This window comes from Dermacentor andersoni, chromosome 4 (genome assembly GCF_023375885.2).
Source record: "Dermacentor andersoni chromosome 4, qqDerAnde1_hic_scaffold, whole genome shotgun sequence".
Lineage (NCBI taxonomy): Eukaryota > Metazoa > Arthropoda > Arachnida > Ixodida > Ixodidae > Dermacentor > Dermacentor andersoni.
In genome coordinates, this window is record NC_092817.1 from 11,427,014 (window position 1) to 11,451,930 (window position 24,917).

Here is a 24,917-nt window from a genome sequence, read left to right on the forward strand (position 1 = left end):
CGGGACGCCGATCCCTACAGGATTTTCCGCGACACGGGCTCCTTGACGCTGTCGCGTTAAAACGGGGAAGTGAAAATGTAAGAAATGACGCACTTGCCGTCGATGGGAGCCGATGCACATCTTACACATTACGCGTGCGATGCTCCATAATGGCTACAGTGGCGGTGGCCCCCACCCATTTTCGTGGGTAGTAGATCAAGACACTGCCGCTCACGGCCCCGGCGCCGTATGTGAACCATCCTTTGAACCGCAGGCGTCACTTAGTGCACCTCAACTTATGGGATCAGTCAACTGGCCAACTGGTCATCACCGCCAATGCCGTGAGTGATTCTGGCTAACACTCCAACGGTCTAGCTATAGTACAAATAGCAAAGCAAAGTCGCTCGGGGCGTGGGTGCCACTGTAGATTCATGCCATGCGGACGGCTGAACATGTGGACTCGGCTCCCAGCCGCGGAAGTTGATCTTTTCCTCCACGTTTATCTCACTTTTCCTTGCCATTCTTACATATTTGATTAGGAAGGTAAAGGTGATTTCCTTTGCGATTGCATTGGTTTTATTGTCTGTTGGTTTCATTCCTCTATTCGACGCTCACAACACAGGATTGTCAAAACCACGCTGTTCTGGTAACAATCCTTGCTATCCTTTTCTTTCACAAGTTGTAAGAGACAGTTACAATTCAAGGCACGTGTTAGACACTAAAGAAAAATAAACATACAATCCAAAGTTGCCGAACAGGCTCCGTCTCTGTGTTTGTTTCCTTTCAGAGACCTGCAAAAAAACCTAAATTTTTACGCGTCAACTGTCACAATTAACCCGTTTCTCCGTTCTATAACTATGGCTTTAAGCGTTTTACTGAATGAACTTTGGTCATCTTTGACTTGTTTACTTTGTCTCTTGTTCTTTCATTTATTTCTTTTTATTCATGCGAATTGTTTACCTTGCGTCATGTTCCCTACAGAAGCGATTTCGTGAGCTTACTAACTGACCCGGCCTGGCTCTGATACCGCCGGACTTACTGCACAGCGCGCATTTAATAAGGACGGCGGATCATCTGGTGTGCATCCACATTGGCATTACCGGATGAATGCCAACGCTTTGATTGCCCAGGCGCCAGGAGACAGGGAAATAAGTCCCCTGCTCCTGCGCACACGGCGAGTTGCTGGCTCGTCCGCCAGGTGAGGGAGAAGCCGAGGTACTAATTGGAACCGTACAACCTTGGAATATTCCCAGCTATTAGAGCCTTCGTACGCAGACAGCCTTAAAGGACGGCGTGTCTTGAGGCGTCTACGAGGTGGGACTGAGATATTCAAATGTGAATTTCATCTGTCTGTGCGTCGCAGATAGGAGCCCACTTACCGTATATATTCCGACATAGGTCGACCTCGTTCTTTTTGTTTCTTTTTTCGGAAATGTTTCCGAAAATGAGCTATCGACCTATATTCTTGACAAAAGCTAGCAAAAGTAGCGACATAATGGAGTTTCACCATTGCACCTTCCGTAAGGCCAGTCTGGAGATTATCCCGGCTGTCTTTAGGAAATGCTGCTTATCCAACGCACACGACGGCAGCGGGTACGACGTCGTTCGGGATTCAGAGAATGCCGGCGAAACAACTGACGTGGACTGCTTCTCTGGCAGTTCTGACGAGGATTGGGTTTCGGGCGTCAAAGGACCTATAAAGCCGACTATACGGTAAAAAAACGTGAGTCATGTTATAAGTTTGTCATTATTTTAAGCAGATATGGGTTGACCCATATTCGAATTATATATATATATATATATGTAGAGAGAGAGAGAGAGAGGCAGTCATAGAGCCCTTACGTAATCAAAGAGTACAGACCGTTTACGTAAATATCCTGGAAAATTTCTACAGATTCCACAGCTACCTTAATTTACCACGAGAAAAGTAGGAAGATACCCATAAAGAAAGAGGTCAGACAAGGAGACACAATCTCTCCAATGCTATTCACTGCGTGCTTCGAAGAAATATTGAAGCTATTAAACTGGGAAGGCTTAGCAGTAAGGATCGACGGCGAATACCTCGGCAACCTTCACTTTGCCGACGACATTGTTCTATTCAGGAACACAAGGGACGAGTTACAACAAATGGTTGAGGACCTTAACAGAGAGAGTGTAAGAGTGGGGTTGAAGATTATTATGCAGAAGACAGAGATAATGATGAATATCCAGGCAAGGGAACAAGAGTTCAGGATCGCCAGTCAGTCTCTAGAGTCTGTGAAGGAGTACGTTTACGGTAGACATTGTGAGCTCCTGACTGGAAGCGTACCATTATCATTGAAAAGGAAGGTATATAATCGGTGCATTTTACCGGTGCTGACATATCGGACAGAGACTTGGAGACTGACAAAGAAGCTTGAGAACAAGTTAAGCACCGTACAAAGAGCGATGGAACGAAGAATGCTAGGCATAGCGTTGAGAGATAGAAAGGGAGCGGTTTGGATCAGAGAGCAAACGGGTATAGCCGATATTCTAATTGACATTAAGAGAAAAAAAAATATATATATATATATATATATATATATATATGCTGTTATGCCTCGGCGAGCTCACTATATAGGGGTCGAGCTAAACACGGTAAACAGAAAAGTCTTCGAAATGCCCGTATGCCATGCAGCATGCCTGCAAGGGTCGCAGGATGTAAGAATTAAAGTTGAATGAAAGGAGCCGCCTTCGTAATGTAAGTGAACAGGCATTTCTCCTGAATTATTTAGCTGTATAAATCAGTGGCAATGATGCCAAACCCTTCATCTGCAAGGGGCCTTGTAGCGGTTGCACATGGGTACCAGGTTTAATTAATCGGTGTGCAACAGGCTACGAAATACGAAATAACAGGGGCAAGTAATGAGATAGATGTGAGTGAATGAGATAGCGAGCAGGAGTGCAAGCCTCGTGTCTCTTGCATGATACCAAATAGGTACGCGGAGTCTCGTACCACATTCTAACTCTACATTACGTACACTGATGTAGAAAGGCATCCGCTATCAGAGCCGATCGTCTGTCTTCTTTCTACGATGTAACTATGGCATTAAGAAAGTGGCACTTCCCTTTCCACTATGACATATAGCTGTCGCCGTGGTTAAAATGCAGTCTCATAGTCTGTACATACCTTGTCTTTACCTCTAGGAGTTCTCTCCGTTCTCCATACGTGAATCAGTGTGTGTCGTCAAGCAAATAAATACTGTGTCCGTCGCGACAGCGGCGACACTGGGCGATAAATAGCGATCGCGAAGAACTGCATCCTTGCTCTAACTTTTCTTTCCATAAATATAAATACAACCGTGTCACCTAGGACATCAAAAAAGCAGAAGCAACTAGTTTCTGATCGGTCACCTTCTGAACTTAGTTGTTACTTTGGCTCAGGTATGCTTTGGTTTCATTTGCACCTGCTGTTCACTTTCTTGAACCCACAACGGTGTCTACTGAGGGCGTCCGCCGTCGTAAAACGAAGACGGATACCTGTCTTATCCCTGAAGCGTCGAGTACGCTCGCTGAAAAGAAGGTTTTTTCTTCGGTCCCTTCCGTTTTTAGTGTTATTGCCACCTACCTCGCAGCACGCATGTCTGACCTGCCTCGCGAACCCTACAGCTGCAGCTCTTCAAAGGTTGACACGGTGTGTGGAAACTGTGATGAATGACAGCGTATGAAGAGAGCTGGGGGCTGACTGTGTGTGCGGGGATGAAAATGCCCGAGCAAATGGACAGGGACATCTTGAGCTTTAAGACGCAGACACGTTACCGCATGGAGTAGGAGTGGTTTTAACTGACGATGGTCGAGGTCTAGCAGTATTTCTTTGTATTCACTGTATGACGTAGCACATTTCTTTTTATTCGCTTTGCTTCTAAGCTTCTTTAGTCGCTAAGCTTCTTGCGTGTTATGCTTCGAGTCATGGTTCAGATCTTAAGTCTTATTATCTGCCCGAAGCAATACCGAGCAGCTCGACACCGTGACTTCTGAACGTAACCCAGCAGCATCCAGACTCAACGCTGGTCGTAACAAAGAGATAAGAAAGTTGGTACAATTAGTGAAATGCATATAATTATCATCTTAAATACTGCACTGAATTCATGGAGAATAAATAAAAAGTGCTATACAAATAGAATGAAGACAAATTAGCGTGAACGTGGCGACGAAGACAAAGGTAAAACGAGTAAGCAGGATGTCTCTCAAGTGCAACTGCACAAGCAGAAACAGAGTGAAAACAGCACGTGAAAGGATGAACTCCTTCAGTATCGGCAAAGGAAAAATGACAGCACCGTTTGAAACAGACGACAGTGTGTTTGCACATCAATTAGACAGAGAGAGAGTAAACATTTATTTCGAGAATCAGCCCGAAAGAGTTCTTTCTTCGCTCACAGTGGGCGCCTTCCTTAGTACAGAAAGCCGTTGGCGATCACTGCTTCCCATGCCTGGTTCACCAACTTGCGCTGATATTCCAAGTCACATAACACAGACTCGATCATGGTAGCCACATTACAGTGGCCTAGCTAGAAAGTTATTTCGTAGGGGGGTGGGGAGGTTCCGCCGACAACTACCACTACTTCGACTCCATCACCTCTCTCTCTCTCCTTATCTCCCTCTCTCTCTCTCTCTATATATATATATATATATATATATATATATATATATATATATATATATATATATATATATATCTACGAGGACACATATAACAAAATGCAGCTTGTTTGAGTAGTCGAGCCTAGAGGTTACCTCTTCGTGACGCGCATTTGCCTCCCTCTAAAAAGGAGCATCGCCCCGATGCTTGAGGAGGGCCCTGGTGTGAAGTTCCTCGCAACAGCCACTCGCTGACGTACGGTTTCATGCGTGCTACGTGCACAACTTCAGGCCGGTGTTGGCGGCGCCTCGTGCAATAGGGGCTATCTGGGACTACCTCGTAAGTGACGTCGCTTAGGCGTCGTAGTACTGAATACGGTCCAAAGTATCGCCTTAATAGCTTCTCGCATAGTACCCGTCTTCGTATGGGTGTCCAAACCCACACTCTGTCGCCGGTTTTGTAGGTTACTGGTCATGGCGAGCATTGTAGCGGCCTGCGTCGTAGTCCAGCTGCTGACAGGCGCATACGTGTGCGAGCTGTCTAGCTTCTTAGGCGCGTTGTGTAAACGCATCTGCATCCATGTCAGCGCCATCGCATTCGTGTGGGAGTATTGCATCCAACATCGTCTGTACTTCTCGTCCGTGAACAAGGCTGAACGGAGTCATCCGTGTTCTTTCTTGCTTAGCAGTGTTGTACGCAAAACTTATATACGGCAAAATCTCATTCCAATTTTTGTTTTCGACATCCACATACATGGAAAGCATGTCTTCAAAAGATTTGTTTAGGCGCTCTGTGAGTCCGTTGGTTTGTGACTGGTAGGCTGTTGTTTTGCGGTGAGTCGTCCTACTGAGCATCAGGACATTATCTAAAATCGCTGCCGTGAATGTGGTTCCCCTGTCTGTGATTACTGTTGTTGGTGCACCATGTCCCAACACAACATTCACTATGAAAAATCGCGCCACCTCTGCTACTGTGCCTCGCGGGAGAGCCTTTGTTTCGGCGTAGCGATTCAGATAGTCAGTCGCGACAATAGCCCAGCGGTTTCCTGCACAAGACGCAGGAAGTGGGCCCAAAAGGTCCATTCCGATCTGGCCAAATGGTGTGCGTGGAGCCTGAACGGGTTGTAGCAGGCCGGCTGGTTTTGTTGGGGGGACTTGCGCCTCTGGCAATCGAGGCAAGTCCGTACATGATGTTTCACGGCCATGACGAGTCTTGGCCAGTAGTACCTTTGTCTTTAGTCTGTTCAGTGCCCGCGTGTAGCCTAAGGAGCCAGAAGTTACGTCGTTGTGACATGCTTGGAGTACTTCAGCCCAAAGGGGTGTAGGGAAACTAGTAAACAGTTGCGTCCTATGGGTGAAAAGTTCCCTTTATAGAGAACATCGCTGCGTAAATAGAACGACGACAGTCCTCTCGAAAAAATTCTAGGAGCCTTGGGGTTCGTCCGTTTAAAAAATTAATAAGGGCAAGCAACTCAGGGTCATCACGCTGTTGGTGTGCAACGGCGGCTGTATCAACAACAGCGAGGAACGGCCTTTCGTCTTCATGGAATGAAGCAGTCGCCTCTACCGGTGACTGCAACAGGCAATCAGCGTCGGTGTCTTTTCCCCGGCTTGAAGTTGACCCTCATAGTTAATGCTGGTCACTGATAACTTTGAAAGTGCGGCCGTACAAATACGGGCTAAATTTCATAACCGCCCATACCACGGCAAAGCATACCTTGCCGCGTAAGGTCATTGTAAGGTCATTGTTCAACTTTTGACGCTCTTCCACGTACATAGGGCACTCACAAAGCACATGACCTATAGTCTCAATAAAATTGCACAACTCACAGCCTGGAGACTCAATGTGTCGCATGAGGTGCACGTATCCGCGCGTAAACGCTATCCCCAGTCTTAGTCTGTGCAGAAGACTGGCACAGCTGCGTTGAATTTTCGGTGGAAGCCTAAATTTCATAGTAGGGTCCAATTTCTGGAGTCGTCTGTGGCGATTATCCGGATTGTTCTAGTGTTTTTCTGTCGATTTTCGGATGACACTGGAGAGGAGGCAGTTGGCGTCCGCTCTTGAAAAAGTAATTGCAAGCAGTGACTCTGGTTCTTCGAGTGCTTTCTTCGCTTCAGCATCGGCCAGTTCGTTGCCGTGTATACCACAGTGACTGGGAATCCACTGAAATGTGATGTGGTGGCCGTTTTCTTACCCTAAAGGCCCCACACAAATGCAACGTCGTCTCTCATGAGGTGAGTTAATGGCGATGCAATGCGTGCAAAATCTGCACTAAACCGACGATAATACGTGCAGAGACCCAGAAAGCGTCTGACAACTTTCTCATAGGATAGTATCGGGAACTGTTCGATGGCGGCAATTTTCTCAGGATCGGGACGAACACCAGCATGACTTACAACGGGACCAAGAAACTGCAGTTTCTGGGTCACGAAAAGCAAAAGCAAAGCAAAAGTGGCATTTCCCTGGCTTCAGCGTGAGGCTCGCCGACCGGATGGCTTGCAGAGCTACTTTCGATCGTTGCAGGTGCTCGTCAAATGTAGCAGAAAACATAATGACATCGTCGAGATAGATCACGCACGTTGTCCACTTCATCCCCGATGGCACAGTATCCATGAGCCTTCGGAAAGTTTCGGGCGCAGAGCACAAACCGAATGGCGAAACTTTAAATTCTTACACCCCGTCTGGCATCACAAAAGAGGTTTTCTCAAGGTCTCTCGGGTGCACCTCGATTTGCTGATATCCACTTTTCAAGTCCAGTGAGGAAAAGTAACCAGAGTGTCGAAGTCGGTCGAGGGAGTCATCTATACGGGGGAGTGGGTAGACATTTTTCTTTGTAACCTGATATAGCTTATGGCAGTTGAACTGCGGTAGAGGATTCACCTCAATTCAAAAAGAGATAGAGTAAAATTGGCGAAGAAGCAACAGGTCAACCTAGAGGCAGTAAGGGAAAAAGGAGAAATATTCAGGCCAGTACTTGCAAACAAATATGCAGTCTTAGAACAGAGAGATGAAGATGACATAGAGGTAATGAATGAAACCATAACTAGGCTGACTTCAGAGGCAGCAGTTGAAGTGGGAGGCAAGGCACCAAGACAACCAGTAGGCAAACTCTCCCAAGTAACAAAGGACCTAATAAAGAAACGACAGAGAATGAAACTGTCCAACTCAAGAGATAAGATAGAATTTGTGGAACTGTAAAAACTGATCAACAAGGCGAAAATAAGTGATATTCAAAACTATAACGTGAGAAAGACTAAAGAAGCCGTGAAAAATGGACGCAGCCTGAAATCAGCGAAAACGAAGCTTGACATAGGACAAACCAAGCTGTATACACTGAAAGATAAGCAGGGTAATGTCATCAGCAATCTCGAAGGTATGGTAAAGCAGCGGAAGAATTCCATAGGGACCTGTACAGTACCCAGTAGAGTCAGGATACCTCCATTCGAAACAGTAACGAAAAAGATACAGAAACTCCTATAAGCAACCATGAGGTCAGAAGGGCCTTGCAAGACATGAAACGGGGAAGAGCGGCAGGAGAAGATGGAATAACACTCAATTTAATCAAAGATGGAGGAGACATAAAGCTTGGAAAGCTGGCGGCTCTCTATATGAAGTGACTATTGACTACAAGGGTGCCAGAAAACTGGAAGACTACAAACATTATAGTAATCAAGAAAAAGGGAGACGGTAAAGAATTGAAAAATTATAGGCCTGTTAGCTTACTCCCAGTATTATATAAAATATTGACCAAGGTAATTTGCAATAGAATAAGCGTGACACTGGACTTTGGCCAACCAAGAGAACAGGCAGGCTTCAGGAACGGATACTCTGCAATGGATCACATCCATCTCACTAATCAGGTAATCGAGAAATCCGACAGTTCAATTAATCTCTCTATATGGCTTTCATGCCAGCAGTCATAGAGGCATTAAGTAATCAAGGAGTAAAGACGGCTTACGTAAATATCCTGGAAAATATCTACGGAAATTCTACAGCTACCTTAATGCTGCACAAGAAATGTAGGAAGATACCTATAAAGAGAGGGGTCAATCAAGGAGGCACAATTTCTCCAATGCTATTCACTGCGTTATTGAAAAAAAGTATTAAATTGGGAAGGCTTAGGAGTAAGCATCGACGGCGAGTATCTCAGCAACCTTCGGTTGGCAGATGACATTGTTCTATTCAGTAATACTGCAGACGAGTTACAACAAATGATTGAGGACCTTAACAGAGAGAGCGTAAGAGTGGGGTTGAAGATTAATATGCAGAAGACAAAGATAATGATGAATAGCCAGGCAAGGGAACAAGAGTTCAGGATTGCCAGTCAACCTCTAGAGTCTGTGAAGGAGTACGTTTACCTAGGTCACTTAATCACAGGGAACCCTGATCATGAGAAGGAAGTTCATAGAAGAATAAAGATGGGTTGGATTCATACGGCAGACATTGTCAACTGCTGACTGGAAGCTTCCCATTATCACTGAAAAGGTGTACAATCAGTGCATTTTACCGGTGATGACATATAGGGCAGAGACTTGGAGACTGACAAAGAACATTGAGAACACGCCAAGGACCACGCAAAGAGCAATGGAACGAAGAATGCTAGGCATAATGTTAAGAGACAGAAAGAGAGCAGTTTGGATCAGAAAGCAAATGGGTATTGCCAATATCCTAATTGACATTGAACGGATCAGGGCAGGTCACGTAATGCGCAGCTTAGGTTACTGTTGGACTATTAGGGTTACAGAATGAGTACCAAGAGAAGGGAAGCGCAATCGAGGACGGCAGAGGGCTAGGTGGGGCGATGTAGTTAGGAAATTCGCGCGCGCTGGTTGGAATCGGTTGGCGCATGACAGGGGTAATTGGAGATCGCAGGGAGTAGCCTTCGTCCTGCAGTGGACATAAAATAGGCTGCTGCTGATGATGATTGTGATGCTGATGATGATCATTCGATATATAAACGCAGGCTACCGTCGTTCTTGACTAAAACAACAGGCGAAGCCCAGGGGCTCTTGGACGGTTGAATTACGTCGTCTTCTAGCATTCTAGTTACTTGCTCCTGTACCGCTTCACGTTCTTTTAGAGCCACACGATAAGGGTTCTGACGTATTGGTCTGGCCGTGTCTTCAGTGCTTATTTGGTGCTTGGTTAAGGGCGTGCAACCGACTCCTGATGTCGACGCAAAGCAGTCCTAGAACTCGGCTAGTAATGAGAGGAGTTTTTGTCGTTCTACTTGCGGCCAGGTTGTGCTGACATCAAGAACAGGAGCCGGACCTTGTGCAGATGCTTCTTCAAGCATTGAAAATCAGGCCTGAACATCTGCAACACCGTCGAAATAGGCCACAGCCGTTCCCCTTGCAAGGTGCCGACGCTGCGTGCTGAAATTTGTCCGCAGCAAATCTGTGTGGCCATTAACGACGTTGACAATACCTCGTGCCACTGAAATACCTTGAGTAAATAAGAGTGGGGTTATTTGGTCTGCAACTCCTTCCTAGTCGAACGACTGGTCGCATGCCACAGAAACAAGCGTGCAAGATCGAGGTGGGATGACAACGTCGTCATCACTGAGGCGTAAAGAGTTGCGTGGTGGTTCTAATCAATCAACTGGATCAAAGTTATGATAAAATGTTACCGAACGGTCTGGGATGTTGATGACGGCGGCATACTTCCTCAGAAAGTCCATTCCGATAATCAAGTCTTTACAGCACGCGACGAGAATGACGAAAGTGGCGACGCAAGATGCATCTCCTATGAAGACTCTCGCCGTACATTGTCCGGCAAGCATCAGTAACTGCCCTCCTGCAGTCCTTATATGGGGCCCTCTCCACGGCGTCTTCACTTTCTTCAGACGAACTGCGAGGCTCACTTAGGAGGCTCACTTATGGAGAAGCCAGCACCAGTGTCGACCAAATCTGTCACTTGCTGCCCGCCAACAAAACAATAAGGTCTGCGCTTACAACTTCGTTGCTGTTACGGCTCGTCGGCTTCATAGCGTCCTGCGGAGGAAGCAACGGGGGCTTTTTATCGTCGTGACAGCTTGCAACCTTACCCCCGGAGGTCGCTTCCTTTGGTTTCCCCGGCGTGGGCTAGGTGACCTCTGTCCCTGAGGTCAGTGAAAGTGCGGCGTATTGCTGCAGACGAATCTGTAAAAGGCGGAGATCGCGACTGATGCCCATGTCGGCCTGGTGATTCGGCAGCGACTCCTCGTCGTTGGCTCGGCGATCGTCAAAGTGAGAGCGGCTGACTGGAGGCCCTTGAAAAGGAGATTGGCAGTGTAGCAAGTAGTCGTCGTTGGCACGTCGACCATCAAATCATGGGCGGAGAGGGCGAAACGGTACATCGTGATGCCAGCAATAGTGGGAAATGTGGCCTACACCACCACAGTTGAAATAGAGTGGGCGCCGACCTTCAGTCCCACATACATCCGTTTTCCGAAACTTCGGACGTCTCGGGAGCTCTTCCTGGGATGAGCAAGGTGCAGCAGTTGACGGCTGGCGGTACGGGGGTATCAACATAACAGGTGGTGAACGTCGTACCGCGGCGGCGTAGTTCATGGAATGCGGTTAGGACTAAGGTTCAGAGACGAAAACGCTTGCCTGATTTCATCACGTATGACTTCGGTGACAGACGCCACTGGCGGTTTCGCTGTCAGAGGTGCGAGCTTTTGAATTTATTCGCGAACAATCTCCCTAATCAGATCGCGCAGAGAGCTTTGAGTGTCAACAGTTATGGCGGCGGCGTTCGCCTCGTTGCTGCTGGGTAAGCGATCATACTGCCTGCATCGTTGATGAAGTGCTCGCCCAATAGCAGCAGCTACCTTGATAAAATCAGCCACAGTACTTGGTGGATTGTGCACCAGACCGGCGAACAACTACTCTTTCACGCCGCGCATAAGGTAGCGTATCTTCTTATCATCTGTCATGTTTGGGTCGGCTCTACGACACAGACGGGCCATGTCCTCGACGAGCGTTGCGACAGTTTCGTTGGGCTTCTGAACCCGTAACTAAATTAGCTGCTGGGCACGGTCCCATTGGTTGACACCCGCATAGTGTCAAGGAGCTGCTAGCAGAAGTCACTCAATGTCGATAGATTGCCTTCTCGGTTTTCATACCGCGTCCGAGCGCTATCGCCAAGAGCAAATAGACATTGGTGAGCTTTTGTGTAAAACTCCACTCATTGATTTTGGCGACGTGCTCAAATTGGTCAAGCCAGACTTCGACGTCATCAAAGACACCACCGTGAAAGCCATCCGGAATCCGTGGTTGAAGAAGGGTTACCTGTGGCGGACTGGACGGACGGACGCTTTCGGGATCCTGTGGTGGGCTGGCGTCGGCCATGGACGGCGATGGGCAGCGTCTGGACGAAGGTTCCGGCAGGGGACTGAGCTCTGGAGCAAGGTCTTGCAGCGGACGACTGAAACGATGCACAAGCGTTCCAATGTGCGACAGAGTGTCCGGGCTGGAAGAACAGCTCCCAGGAGTGGTCTGGAGCGTTGGGTTGTTGTACCCCACACCTCCACCAGTGTCGGGGTGTAACGAAGATAGGAGGCGAGGATACGTATAACAAGAACAGCTTGCTTTAGTAGTCGAGTCTAGAGGTTACTTCTTCGTCTTCTGATCTCCGCTAGGCCGATGCACGAGACAACGCTCACTAAAGCTCTCATCGTTGTCTTTGTCGTCGACATAGAAGAGACGCGGCAATATATATATATATATATAGCTCCTAGCACTGCCCTCCAAGAACTGCATCACTTCATATCGAATTATGCTATCATCGTTGTGCTACTTTTAAAACGACGATATTAAAAAAACTAAAATTTCGTTTACGAATTGATGGCTTCATATAATCTATGTCGATGACCTAACAGGCACATGACTTGCAAGAACGAACAGCACTAAAAACGGGGCCACTATTGTGTGACTTCTCGTTTGCAGGCCAGACTTGTTGCAGCCTAAGTAACAGTGGAGATCACCGTTGCTTTCCAGCGAGACCTTCCAGTGAGGGGAATGGCCACGGCTACGTACGAGAGAGGGCGGCCACTATTATGCAAGTTTCCTATTAGTCCATCGCGCTTTTGACGTTGTGAGCATGCTAGATTATTCTAGATTTAAAAATAAAGAAACAAAGCTTTGCGCTAGAACTTCGATAGTATCCCATTATGCAAGTTCACTCAGGTTTGTTGACCTGCTGCCCGAGTTGTTTGAAGAGTTGTTTGAAAGTAAACTGCGATCATGGCATTGTAGTCATCTCGCGACGCATATTGTTTTTTGAGGACACTCGGAAACTGATGAGGCAGACAGTCCGAAGCAAGGCTGCTTCCTGCTTCGAATCCTTTGTGAAAATTACAACATCCGTTGTTCTCAGTAAGATAAGGGCCAGTAGCTCTGAGCCATTTGAAAGCGTCGTGTCTCCTGACACCTGTCTATTCTGAAAATTGCCGAGATGTTTAGTATGGACGGGCTCCCTGCAGCAAGCAGCACATGTTACGACGTGGTAGGTTAGCCTCAGCTAGGCGACTCGCCACAGCTGTCCGCCGTTGCGCGATTGGGCAGCAACGAGATGCCTTCTCTACGTTCATAATTTTCCGCCAACTTCGTTCTTGACGCCTCTTATGCACTCTCCCTCCCCCTTCCTCGTATCCATCACTCCACTCCACTTCTTAACATTGTTTTCTGTCTGGTCACTGTCACAATCTTCAGCATTCATCGGTTTGTTGAACGGCGCGGGGGTCGCTAACATTCATATATTTCTGGTTCTGCATTGACTTCCAAGCCATTCACTTACGTGCCCTCCCATCTGTTCGTTGTGGTGGTTTCTTAGCTTCCCCGGCCCAGCACCCCCGCCCTTGATATATTTTGGCGTGCCCAAATCAGTGTTTTTTTTTTACTTTCTTTTTCGAATGTTTGCCCACGTCGGGGGTGGTTTAGAGCGTGTATATACATGGAAGGAGCGTGGCAGAAAGAAAAGAAAACGCGAGAAATTTGTTTGGACCTCAGCACCGTGTCGAATGTGCACAATGCTCTCTGAAGGTCCCTGGGCGTCGATCGCCACGTTACCCTCTTGACAGCTGTAAATATCCGTGACCCCCCCGCCAGACCACTGCAGAGGCTCCTTCTACAACTAGCGATGAAGTTAGAAGGGCCTTGCAAGATATAAAACAGGGAAGATCGGCAGAAGAAGTTGGAATAACAATCGATTTAATCAAAGAAGAAGGAGCGATAATGCCTGAAAAACTGGCGGTCCTTAATACGAACTGTCTATCGACTTCAATGGCTCCAGAGGACTGGAAGAATACTGATTTTATACTAATCTACAAAAATAGAGATGTAAAAAAATTGAAAATGTTATAGGCCCATTAGCTTACTTCCAGCAATAATAAAATATTAACCAAGATAATCTCCAATGAAATAAGGGCAACACTGGACTTCAATCAACCAAGAGAAGACTGGCTTCAGGAAGAGATACTCTGCAATGCATCACATCCATGTCATCAATCAGGTAATCCAGAAATCCACAAAATGCAATCAACCTCTCTATATGGCTTTCATAGCTTACGAAAAGGCATTTGATTCAGTAGAGATACCAGCAGTCATAGAGGCATTACGTAATCAAGGAGTACAGGACGCTTACCTAAATATCTTGGAAAATATCTACAGAGATTCCACAGCTACATTAATTCTCCAAAAGAAAAATAGGAAGATACCTATAAAGAAAGGGGTCACAGAAGGAGACACAATCTCTCCAATGCTGTCACTGCCTGCTTGGAAGGAGTATTCAAGTTGTTGGTTCAATTCAATTCAGAGTATTCAATTGGTTGGAGCAGATAAGGTAGACATTGTCAGGCCCTGACTGGAACCTTACAAATATCATTGAAAAGAAAGGTGCACAATCAATGCATTCTACCGGCGCTAACATATGGGGCAGAAACTTGGAGACTTACAAAGAAGCTCGAAAGCAAGTTAAGGACCGCGCAAAGAGCGATGGAACGCAAAATGTTAGGCGTAACGTTAAGCGACAGGAAGAGAGCGGTGTGAATCGGAGAGCAAACGGGGATAGCCGGTATTCTAACTGACATTAAGAGAAAAAAATAGAGCTGGGCAGAGCCATATAATGCGTAGGTTAGATAACTGGTGGACTGTAATTGGGGTTGCAGAATCGGTGCCAAGAGAAGGGAAGCGCAGTCGAGGACGGCAGAAGACTAGGTGGAGTGATGAAATTAAGAAATTCGCAGGCGCTAGTTGGAATCGGCTGATACAAGGCAGAGGTAATTGGAGATCGCAGGGAGAGGCCTTGGTCCTGCAGTGGACATAAGAGATGATGATGATGATGATGATGATGATGATCTTTCTACTATACCCAAGTCCAGAAGGACGCTAGGTAGAATGGTAGACAGGAGGGGGGAGAAGAGGCAGAGAATGGGTAGGACCGACGCAGTCGCGAAACGAGGGAGTAACAGCCGTGCCACTTTTCACTCGCAGTTTCCATGTAAGGGGGTGAGGGGGGGGACGGTAAAGTGACGTCCGAAGGCAAGAAAACGCTACTACTATAGACACGACAGTGGTTTCGGAAAACTGGATAAACTTAGGTTGTAGATACGGTGACATATGACAACCCCCATGCCAACGTGTGCCAACAGCGCCATCATACTAAGCCATTGTCATTTGGCACGCCACAACTACCAGAAGAGTCTCAGATCCACAGTCGCGCTCAGAGTCCTGGAAAGCATCTCATTCCAGAAATAACTACTCGAGACGTACATCGTCTGGACCCCGGGTGACAAACAATTCGCGGAAAAATAATTAAACTCTGGGTATTTTGCGGTTCAAAACCACGATCTGATTATGAGGCAACCCGTAGAGGCGGGCTTAGGATTATTTTTGACCACCTGGGGTTCTTTAACGCCCACCTAACGCACGGTACATGGCGGTTATTTGCATTTTGCCCCCGTCGAAATGTGGCTGTCGCGGCCCTCTTCGCGGGAAATGAAACGCCGCACGCCACCCCCTGAGATTCCACAAGCCGGGCCTTCGGGCCAGAGGGGACTTGCAAAGCGACAAGACCCGAGGACATCGCGAGAAAATATTGTGGCATCTTACATTACCAGCTAGAAAGAAGAGCATATTCCCACTACTTCACCGCAAATTAGCAAGGACGAAACGGTCACCTTGAAGCGCCTCCAGACGAGCACATATACATAGATGCACGGCATCGTAATGCATAGGTTGCATCCCGCCTACTTCAGCTGCTTGTGCCGCTACTGCGGAGTGCCGGACGCTCTCGTTGCCGCATAGTGGTGCAGTATCCGCGCCATCCGCCCCAACCGAGCAGACGACGCAGAAAATCAGCTCGAAGCAGGAATGCACCGTGAAGAACCGTGGCAGGCTTCGCGATACAGCAATGAAGCAGAATGTTTCATTCGCCTTATGCATCTCAATGGTCCTTGAATTGGTTAACACACGTATAAACCAGATGTCAGGATTTCGTAATAAAGCAGTTGGAAGTAAGGGTTTGTCACGCTTACCCATTTATACCTCGGTCTTTCTCTTCAAATTCACGTTCGTTGACGTTCATTGCTCAGTCTAGCAAACTAGCCCATCAACAAGTAACGTTTGGTTAGCTATACAAGTAGGCAAAAGCTCGACTCAACTACTTCGATATCGTCTGCAGTCGATGGCTTGCAATAACGTCGATAGCGAGAACTGCGAGACACAGAATGTTTCGCTTTACAAAGTTGCCTCTATACCGGCACCACCGAAATCTTCGATGACCATGATAGGGTTCCGTACGCGGCTATCCTGTCAAGACGCATTCTTACTGATCAGAGAAGAAGTTATAGCTAACATCGCCCGCGGAGAAGAAAGACTAGTGCTCGCACTAGACCTCAAGGGAGCATTTGATAACGTTTCGCACAAAACAATATTGGAGGAACTCGAATTGACGGGATGCGGAGAACGAACGTACAACTACGTGCGGGCTTTTCTCGTCAACCGCACCGCCACAATAGGAGTCGGTCAGATCGCTTCCCAAAAGTTCAATATGCCCAGTAGAGGAACACCCCAAGGGGCAGTAATCTCACCTTTGCTGTTCAATATAGCGATGTGTCGCCTGGCGCGACAGCTGGACCAAATCCCCGATTTGGGTTTCACACTGTACGCGGACGACATAGCGCTATGGGCAGCAAGGGGCTCTCTGGGACACAAAGAACAAAAACTACAACAAGCAGCCGAGGAAGTCGACAAATTATCGAGGAGCAGTGGCCTCAAATGTGCCCCCGAAAAATCGCAGGTCATTCGGGTACACTCGAGGGGCTACATATCCAACGGACTTGTCAACATCGTTGTGGAAGGACACACGGTCCAAGAAGTTAAGGCGATGCGGATCATGGGTTTCTGGCTCCAAAGTAGCGGAAACGAATCCCACACCATCAAAACATTGAAAACCACCGCAAATACGATTGCGCAAATGATCCGTCGTGTAACTTATAGGAAAGTGGGCATGCAAGAACACGACACGCTGAGGCTCGTCCAAGCACTAGTGATAAGCCGAGTCATGTACGGCCTGCCCTACCACTTCCTTAGTCGCGAGGAGGAAAGGCAGGTCGACATCATAATAAGATCAGCATACAAAGCGGCCCTCGGACTACCCAAGGGGACGTCCACAGATCGCCTGCTAGCTTTAGGAGTACACAACACATTCGAAGAATTAAAACAAGCCACACTAATCTCCCAGAGGGAACGCTTGAGCTACACTCACGCAGGACGGGCCCTACTGACAAGGGCACGTATTTCCCCACACCCACAATTTATCAGCGAACACGTATTACCACTACCAGCCTCAACACGAGCTCGAATAACAGTGGCCCCCATACCCAAAAACATGCACCCTGAATACAATAAAGCAAGGCGAAAAGCATGCGCACAACATATTAGACCAATGTATGAAAATAATCCCACGTACAACACAATATACGCGGACGCAGCCGCGTATTCGAACGTACACTCGAACGGCAGTGATGCCCAAAAGAACATCAGGAGGTACGCAGTGGCAATCGTCGACACGAAAGCACAGCAACATATTACGGCATCCGTCAAGGCAGGTACTCCGGCGGCTGCCGAAACTTTCGCCGTGGCAATGGCCCTCGCTCACGCGGAACGCACGCAAAAGAGCGTCACCATCATAACAGACTCACAAGAAGCATGTCGCCTTTTTCTCAGGAGCCGCGTGACCAAAACATGTCACTCAAAAATACTGACGAAATTCGCCCATCATCACCGGATCCTATGGTGTCCAGGGCATACAGGCCTTCAGGGTAACGAACTGGCCGATTCGCTAGCCCGAGGTATTATTAACCGAGCCGACTCGACTGGGACGGTTCCAGGTAGCCACTGTAATGACCCCAATCCAACGAATGCCCGGGAGATTCTCGCTCATCAGCGTGCAACCAGAAAAAAGTACCCTCCCCCTCACCCAGAACTCAGTGGAAAGGAAGCCGCCAGCTGGCGCAAAATTCAGACTGGGGTATTCCCCCACCTTAAATTACAGAATGCCATGTTCCCCACTCGCTACAGGCCCGACTGCCCGTGGTGCGGAGGCATACCAACACTACAACACATTACTTGGGATTGTGAATCACACCCGTTTGATAAAACACACCGCACAATGCAGCAATGGGAGGCACAGCTAACCAGCTCAGACCTGGCGGGACAACAGTCCTTCATAAGACAGGTCCAGCTGGCGACCGAGGCCAGCGGGGCCTCGGACTAAAGGGTCTCCGACCACTGCATGTAAATCGTTTTTAATAAAAGTTTCTCTCTCAGTGGCTCAGTGGCTACACCATTCAGCTGCTGGCCCAAGCTCGCAGGTTCAGCTTGCTGAATTCCCATCAGGACGAAGTGCAAAAATGTTCGATGCTAGGTAGAGGAACCCAGGTGGTCAAGCTAAATCAACGCGTTCCACTAAGCGACGCTTCTTATAAACCACTGCGCCCACTTCCGGGACGCTAAACCCTAAAATTTAATTTAAATTGAGGCAGCTAGAGTGAAGTAAGCGTATCAATAACAACGTAGACTTATGAATGTTCTAGAGTGCCAAAAGATGCCTCGGGTGTACCTGCTTCAATATAGCAGCAGTTATTACTGGTAATTTCAGGTGACGTCCCTTGTGGATTTTTCATTTTGCAGTGATGTCTCATGCCAAGTGTTAGCGTTACGTACATATTTTATACGTGTAGATAGTAATTTTTTACAGCTGCTGCAACGTCGTTAATGGCAAAAAAATTTAAACATTTTATTTTGTATGTAATTGTCATTTGTGTAAAGATAGATATCTCTTAATAATTTTCTACTGCTTGTCCTGATCGTGTTCCGTAATTAGGCAATAATAAAAAAATTGGTTGTAGCTAGGGTTGGGCAAATACTCGAAGTTTCGATATGAATTTAATAGTTTACAGTAACTGATTCGGAGTCGTACTCGCATTCCAAAATAAATTGTTCGGTATTTTCGAATACTCGAAACTAACCAAGTATTTCGCAACAACCGACTGTCAGAAGACTGGTTACTGTTCTCCGTCTGCTAAGCAAAGTATCGCAAATTCTTAGAAGTGTGACAACGACTACATTATTGGAAGCAATGCAAAAATAAAATGTGTTCTTCAAACTTTGCTTTCGGTGGGGCAGCGAAAGCCTACGTCGCAACCTGTAACTATTGGCTTCTAATGTGTCATTCAGTGTTTTTCGTAGTCTAGGCAAGTGGTGGCAGTTTTATTTTTTATGCTACAGAGTGTGATGTCTTCCTTGTAACGGGCTCATTTGTATGTGTCTACGAAGCGCGCAAGTACTTTGGAAGATTTCCTCCTTTTTTTTTTTTTGCACAATGTTCGAATTTTCTTTTTCGGCAAGCATTTACTTAGTATTTTTGGACAGCTAGTCATAGATCAGCCATTCTTTCTTGAAGAGCTTGTTTGCAGCCAGGCTCTAATGGTGTTCAAAAACTATTTGTGCATTTCCTTAAAGACAATTATTGATCTCCTACGTATAAAACCATTCTTTTGTCCCTGATAGTTGGCAGTTTTCTTTTTTTTCGATATAGTCAGCAGATGTTGCGTACCTATTGATATTTAAATAAATGTTCCTGCTGTAAATATGGGCCGCTGCGTTTGACTATTTGACTCGATATTCGATACTTACTATTCATATTAGAAAAAGCTCATGGTCGCCTTTAGCATTTAAAGCTATCTATATTTTCAAGGTACAATAAAAAAGGAAGGTCTTGCGAAGCTAACCAAGTAAAAACAAAATCAGTCGACACCTGTCAACACTTGCAGCCTGGAGTGTTTAGGTTGAAGGAAGCACTGGAATAGCATTTAAATTTGTAATTTAATTAACGGAGCAGAATGAAGTGGAGGCGTGCTTCCCTAGCCGAAAATATCACTCGTAATTTTAGCAACCATCGGAATTTTTCACTGCTCGGTTTCGCTGTTCTGTCATCGCCGATTTGCCGAGACACTGCAGCGGTGGTTGCCCGCAAATGCCAGTAGATCGTTTCCTTGCCATGAAATGTCTGAGCACAGATGACACGCTGTTTTATAGGCTCCAGATGCTCGGCTCGCCTCCTCCCGTGGAGCGCGCAGTGGTTTTTCCATTTTATACCTCGGCGGAAGCTCGCGAGTGTTCGACAGTGAAAGACGCTCAGCGTGCGTGCTGGCCGCAGGACGGGGCTACTTTGTAACCGAGGGACGGGATGCTCCGCCCTCCTGTAGCCTTCTCAGCGCAGCACGAGCGTTCGGCCCGGGAGCCCACGCTGCAGGCTGCCGCTCTCCCGCTGTTGCCGCTGCGAAGAGGGCAGCCGTGGTAGCTTGGAGTAGCGGGCCATCGAATTTTTGGCGGTTACGAAGCTCCATCTCGCCTTCTTGGCCCTATACGAGTCTGCCTCTCGACCGCCTTGAAGCGCGCATTATTTCCTGTTCGTTGCCGGTCCGTTGGTTCGTTTCGATTTCCTTTTCTCTCCGCCTTCTCTCCTTTCGACCCGAGTTGCCTGCTTGCGAGGCCTCCTTGCATTCTCGGTTTCCGAAGGCAGTTTCGCTTGCTTCGATGGTCACTGCCTACGAGTGTCGCTTTCGTTCGATCGCGATATTTCCAGCTGCTGCAGTGGCAGGCATACCGCATTCGTCTGCTCTTTTGCGTGTGCTAGTGCCGCGCGCTTTCACAAGCACAAATTTATTTTCACGGCAGTTACGCCGCAGACGTCTGGCTGCCTGAAAGCAGGTTTAGTTATAAAACGATTGCTCCTTCACAAGATGCCTGCAGAATTTCTGGTATCATACATAGTATAACATCCAGCCATCCGCGAGAAAATATCACCAGAGAAGTGGGGTATAAAGGATGTAGTTGCAAGCTTTCGGCAAAATTGTGGAACTAGCCGGACGAAAGCCATCTTTGAAGGGCCCCTACATCACCCAGAGATCGAAATTTAGTTGTGGTGTCGCAGTTGTGCACGAGTCTGGAACGAACACGTAGCCGCGGGAATTTTTCGAAATGGTGCCGTGATAGTGGAGTTATACGCGTTTGATGATCGAAGCGCTGCCCTCGCTCGTTTCGCTGTTTCCTTCGCTACTCTCCGTTCGTCGGCTGGTCTGCTCCTCGCCGAGTGCTCCTCCAAATGTCACGTGACACGCGTCATCGCCAACGCGCTTTTCAGAACACTGCCCGTTTCCGGTAACCGCGAGCACGCACTTCTCGGCTACCCGCTGTGCTCCTGCGAAGCGTGCCGCTCTATGAACCCTGTGTGGCGCGCACATCTAGAAAGGCTCGCCATTGTAATGGATCCGTACGTCGACACGCTGTGCCGAAGCACCTCCGCTGCAGATGAACAGCCGCCGTCGCCGCCTTCCCCACATCGTGGTGACGATATGGGTTGGTACGACTTGCTGTCTTCGCCCACTGGCTGTGGGCCCGTTCCGCGCTAATGACATCATCAATGCATGTGCGCGTGCGGTTTATGCGTGGCGAGTACAGATGCCGAAGAGAACTTTTGCTCTAGGAAAGTCGTTGCCAAAGGAAATGATGACTGCATCGCACGGCACCCATATTTCCCCAGCATATGTATGAAACCGGGTGTCTTCGAGGCGGCGTACTACGCTTTCCAGGAGGTCGGCATGCAAAGATGGAGGGTTACACGAGTGAGGAAAACATGTATTCATTACAAGGTTACTCTAGTTTAACTCGTTTAAACAGCTTCGATGCGCTCAAGCCAGGCATTGCGCGGGGCGTCGTCATGAGGCAGCCGGTGTCGCGTCGTTTCGTTTCTCCAGTCGGCGCTGCTCCTGCCAACGTCACCACCGCCGTCGCCTATTCGTACACCGCTCCGTCGCGCCTGCTGTAACAGTTTTTTTCACGTGACGGTGATGCGACGGAACATTCGACGGCTTTGTGAATGAGGTCTGGGGCGCGATCGAAGATCGCTGTTTGTAGCGCGCGTTCAGTTGGCGTTCAGTTTCGCCTCACGCGATTGGCCTAGGCCGCGCCTACGGACGCGGCTGGCGGCGTCGGCGCGAGGCCGAGCACGTGAGGCGAAACTGAGCGCGAACTGAACGCGCGTTTCGCTCCGATCGCGCCGCTGGTGACCGTTTGCGATGGCTTGCTCAAGTGATGAACAGTATGTGCTACCGGACAAACTTTTCGCGACCTTTTAGGAAGTTCATTTGTTCAATCATTCATGTCTACCACGTATATTCACGTATACCATATTATCTAGTAAGAATAAAAAAAATTGACTTTACTTTCCTCATCAAAGAAAACTAAACGTTCATTTGATACTGTCAAGCTAACGGAGGAATAGTCCACCGACGACAATGTATTTCGCTTGCCATTCTACAAAACGTTTGATCTCAATCGCTCAGCTGGTCGTGGCGGTGGCATGTGCACTATAGTACGAGAAACTTACGCTTGTGTAATATTTGACTAATATTTACAATCACGCAGAATCAATAATTTTAACAATTCAACTAAAAAAACACTGTACTGTGTGTTGTTTGCGGACCACCTAACCAACGGTTTTTCTACAATACCTGGATATATTTTTTAGCTTAAAAATTAAAAATCCGCCGCCATTTCACCTCAAAAAAGTGAATGTACAGCGAGGCTGGTGCGAACGTTAGACAAGTACCACCACCTCAACTAACGGTAGACGACGTTGCGCAAGCACCACAAGCGACGTACGTCACACGCGCACGCAGATGTGCGGAAGTGCAGCACGTACGTGCCCATTCCTCTAGGTCGTCCGCCGAGCGAATATGCCATATTGAACTAAATAAATGATTGAAAGTAAATTGCGACAGAAAATGCGTAAAGTACGACTTACACACACGCCGCAGACATGATAGCTTCGGATTGTACTGTGAATATGCGAGGAAAACATCCTCGGAATCTGAAAGACGAAGCCCTTTCCCAGCTGCCATTTCAAGTACAGCCTCACTCATCCTCATTCTTGTAGGCACTCCACCTGGCGCAAGTGCATTGTTGAACGAATTGAATTTCTCAAAATAATATGTGTCCGAAAATTTGTAAAGTACGACTTACACGCGACCTATAGACATGATAGAACCGGATTGTAATTTGAATATACAAGAAAATATAACTCTGTTACGCGGAAACTCAAACACAAACCCCCTTTTCAGCTGTTGTTATTGCGTGAGCACGCCACGAAAAATTCCGACCAACCAGAGGCTAATAGCTTCGCTTTAAAATTGTGTGTGGTTGTGACATTCATATCAATATTATGAACAATGATGCGCCTAAACTACAGTTAGACATTATAATAAATGTAAACGCCTGTCTGAATTTAATTAATCGCCCTACAAGCGCAATTCACAGCATGCCCGCTTATTGACTTATTCATTGCCAACATAAGCTTAGAAGCCACGAAATCAAGTGTCCTCACACCAGACGTAAGCGATCATTTACCAATATTTCTATGCCCATTAACGAGCACTTCAAGAACAAAGGGCCATAAAGAGGGTATGTTGCACAATCGACCACAGAGGAAAATCTTACTGAACTTCGTGACCAAATTGTGCAGTCCTCTTGGGACACTGTCCTCGTGAGTGATCACACGGAGGGAGCTTATGATAATTTTTTTGCGTATTCGAGGCAATATATGATGCTGCTTTTTCATTTGGACGTTCAATAAAACGGAGAAAGATTCGTAATCGCTCGGTTACAGCTGGACTAGCCGCAGAAATACGCAATAAAGATGCATTGTGCAACGAATTCTAACAACCAAGGACAAAGTAATATTTGAGTCACATAAAAAACTGCGCAATTAGGCCTAGATATAGATATGAAAAAAAAGCTATGTACTTCGGTAATTTATTCACTTCGGCTGCTGGATGTTTAGTGCACTAGTTAACCTCCTTGTTAAATAGTAAATTACCTGTGGGGAAAATGTGTAGTTTAAAAACATATTGCACTGAACTGAACGAAAACGCACTAGCAGATGCTTTTTAGAAACACTTTGTTAATGCAGCTTCTAAAACTGCACCTACGAATGACCTAATATCCATATCAATAGATAAAAGTGAGGTAAGTAAATAATGTCACTTACAATATAACGAATAGCAGTGCCAGAGGTATTTATGGCCTTCAAATAAAGCCCGTAAGGTATGCAACTGATCTCATGGAATCGTTCAATACGCATATTATTATTCTTTGTTTGGGTAAAGCTATTTTCCCCTATTAAAGTACGCAGAGCGCACGTATAACAGGTTTGTACAAGAAATGCAATAAAAAGGACAAGCCAAACTATCGGTCAATCCGTCTAAAACCCATTTTTATATTCTAAAAAGTTATTTAAAAATGTTTCACTGAGTACGAGCCTAAGGAAAATCTTTTGTCAAACCGAATATAGATTCCCTAAAGACCTCAGTAATCAGCATGCATTGCTCCCTAAGAAAATACAGACTTTCCCAATTAGGCGACGGAAATATTGTACTCGAAATATTTGTACATGGTGTCAAAAGCTTTTGACAACAGTAATCGCGACCATTTGGTAAGAAAACTTGACTAATATGGCATACGTGGTAAACCTGCATCTCTGATAAGTTACTGCCTGAAACACTGCATGCAAACAGTCTCAATTAATTATTCGCTTTTTCACTACCCTCCTGCATCCTCAGGAGTATTTTCGGCCTGTTTTTATTGATTATGTTCATTAACGATATTGTCAAAGTCGATGCAAGCAAATTCATCATGAACACAGACGATACCGGTATATTCTGAATGAGCAAATAAGTTGACGATTTAATTGATGCAGCAGCCTTTCCACTTACTAAACTTGCATGAATGAATAC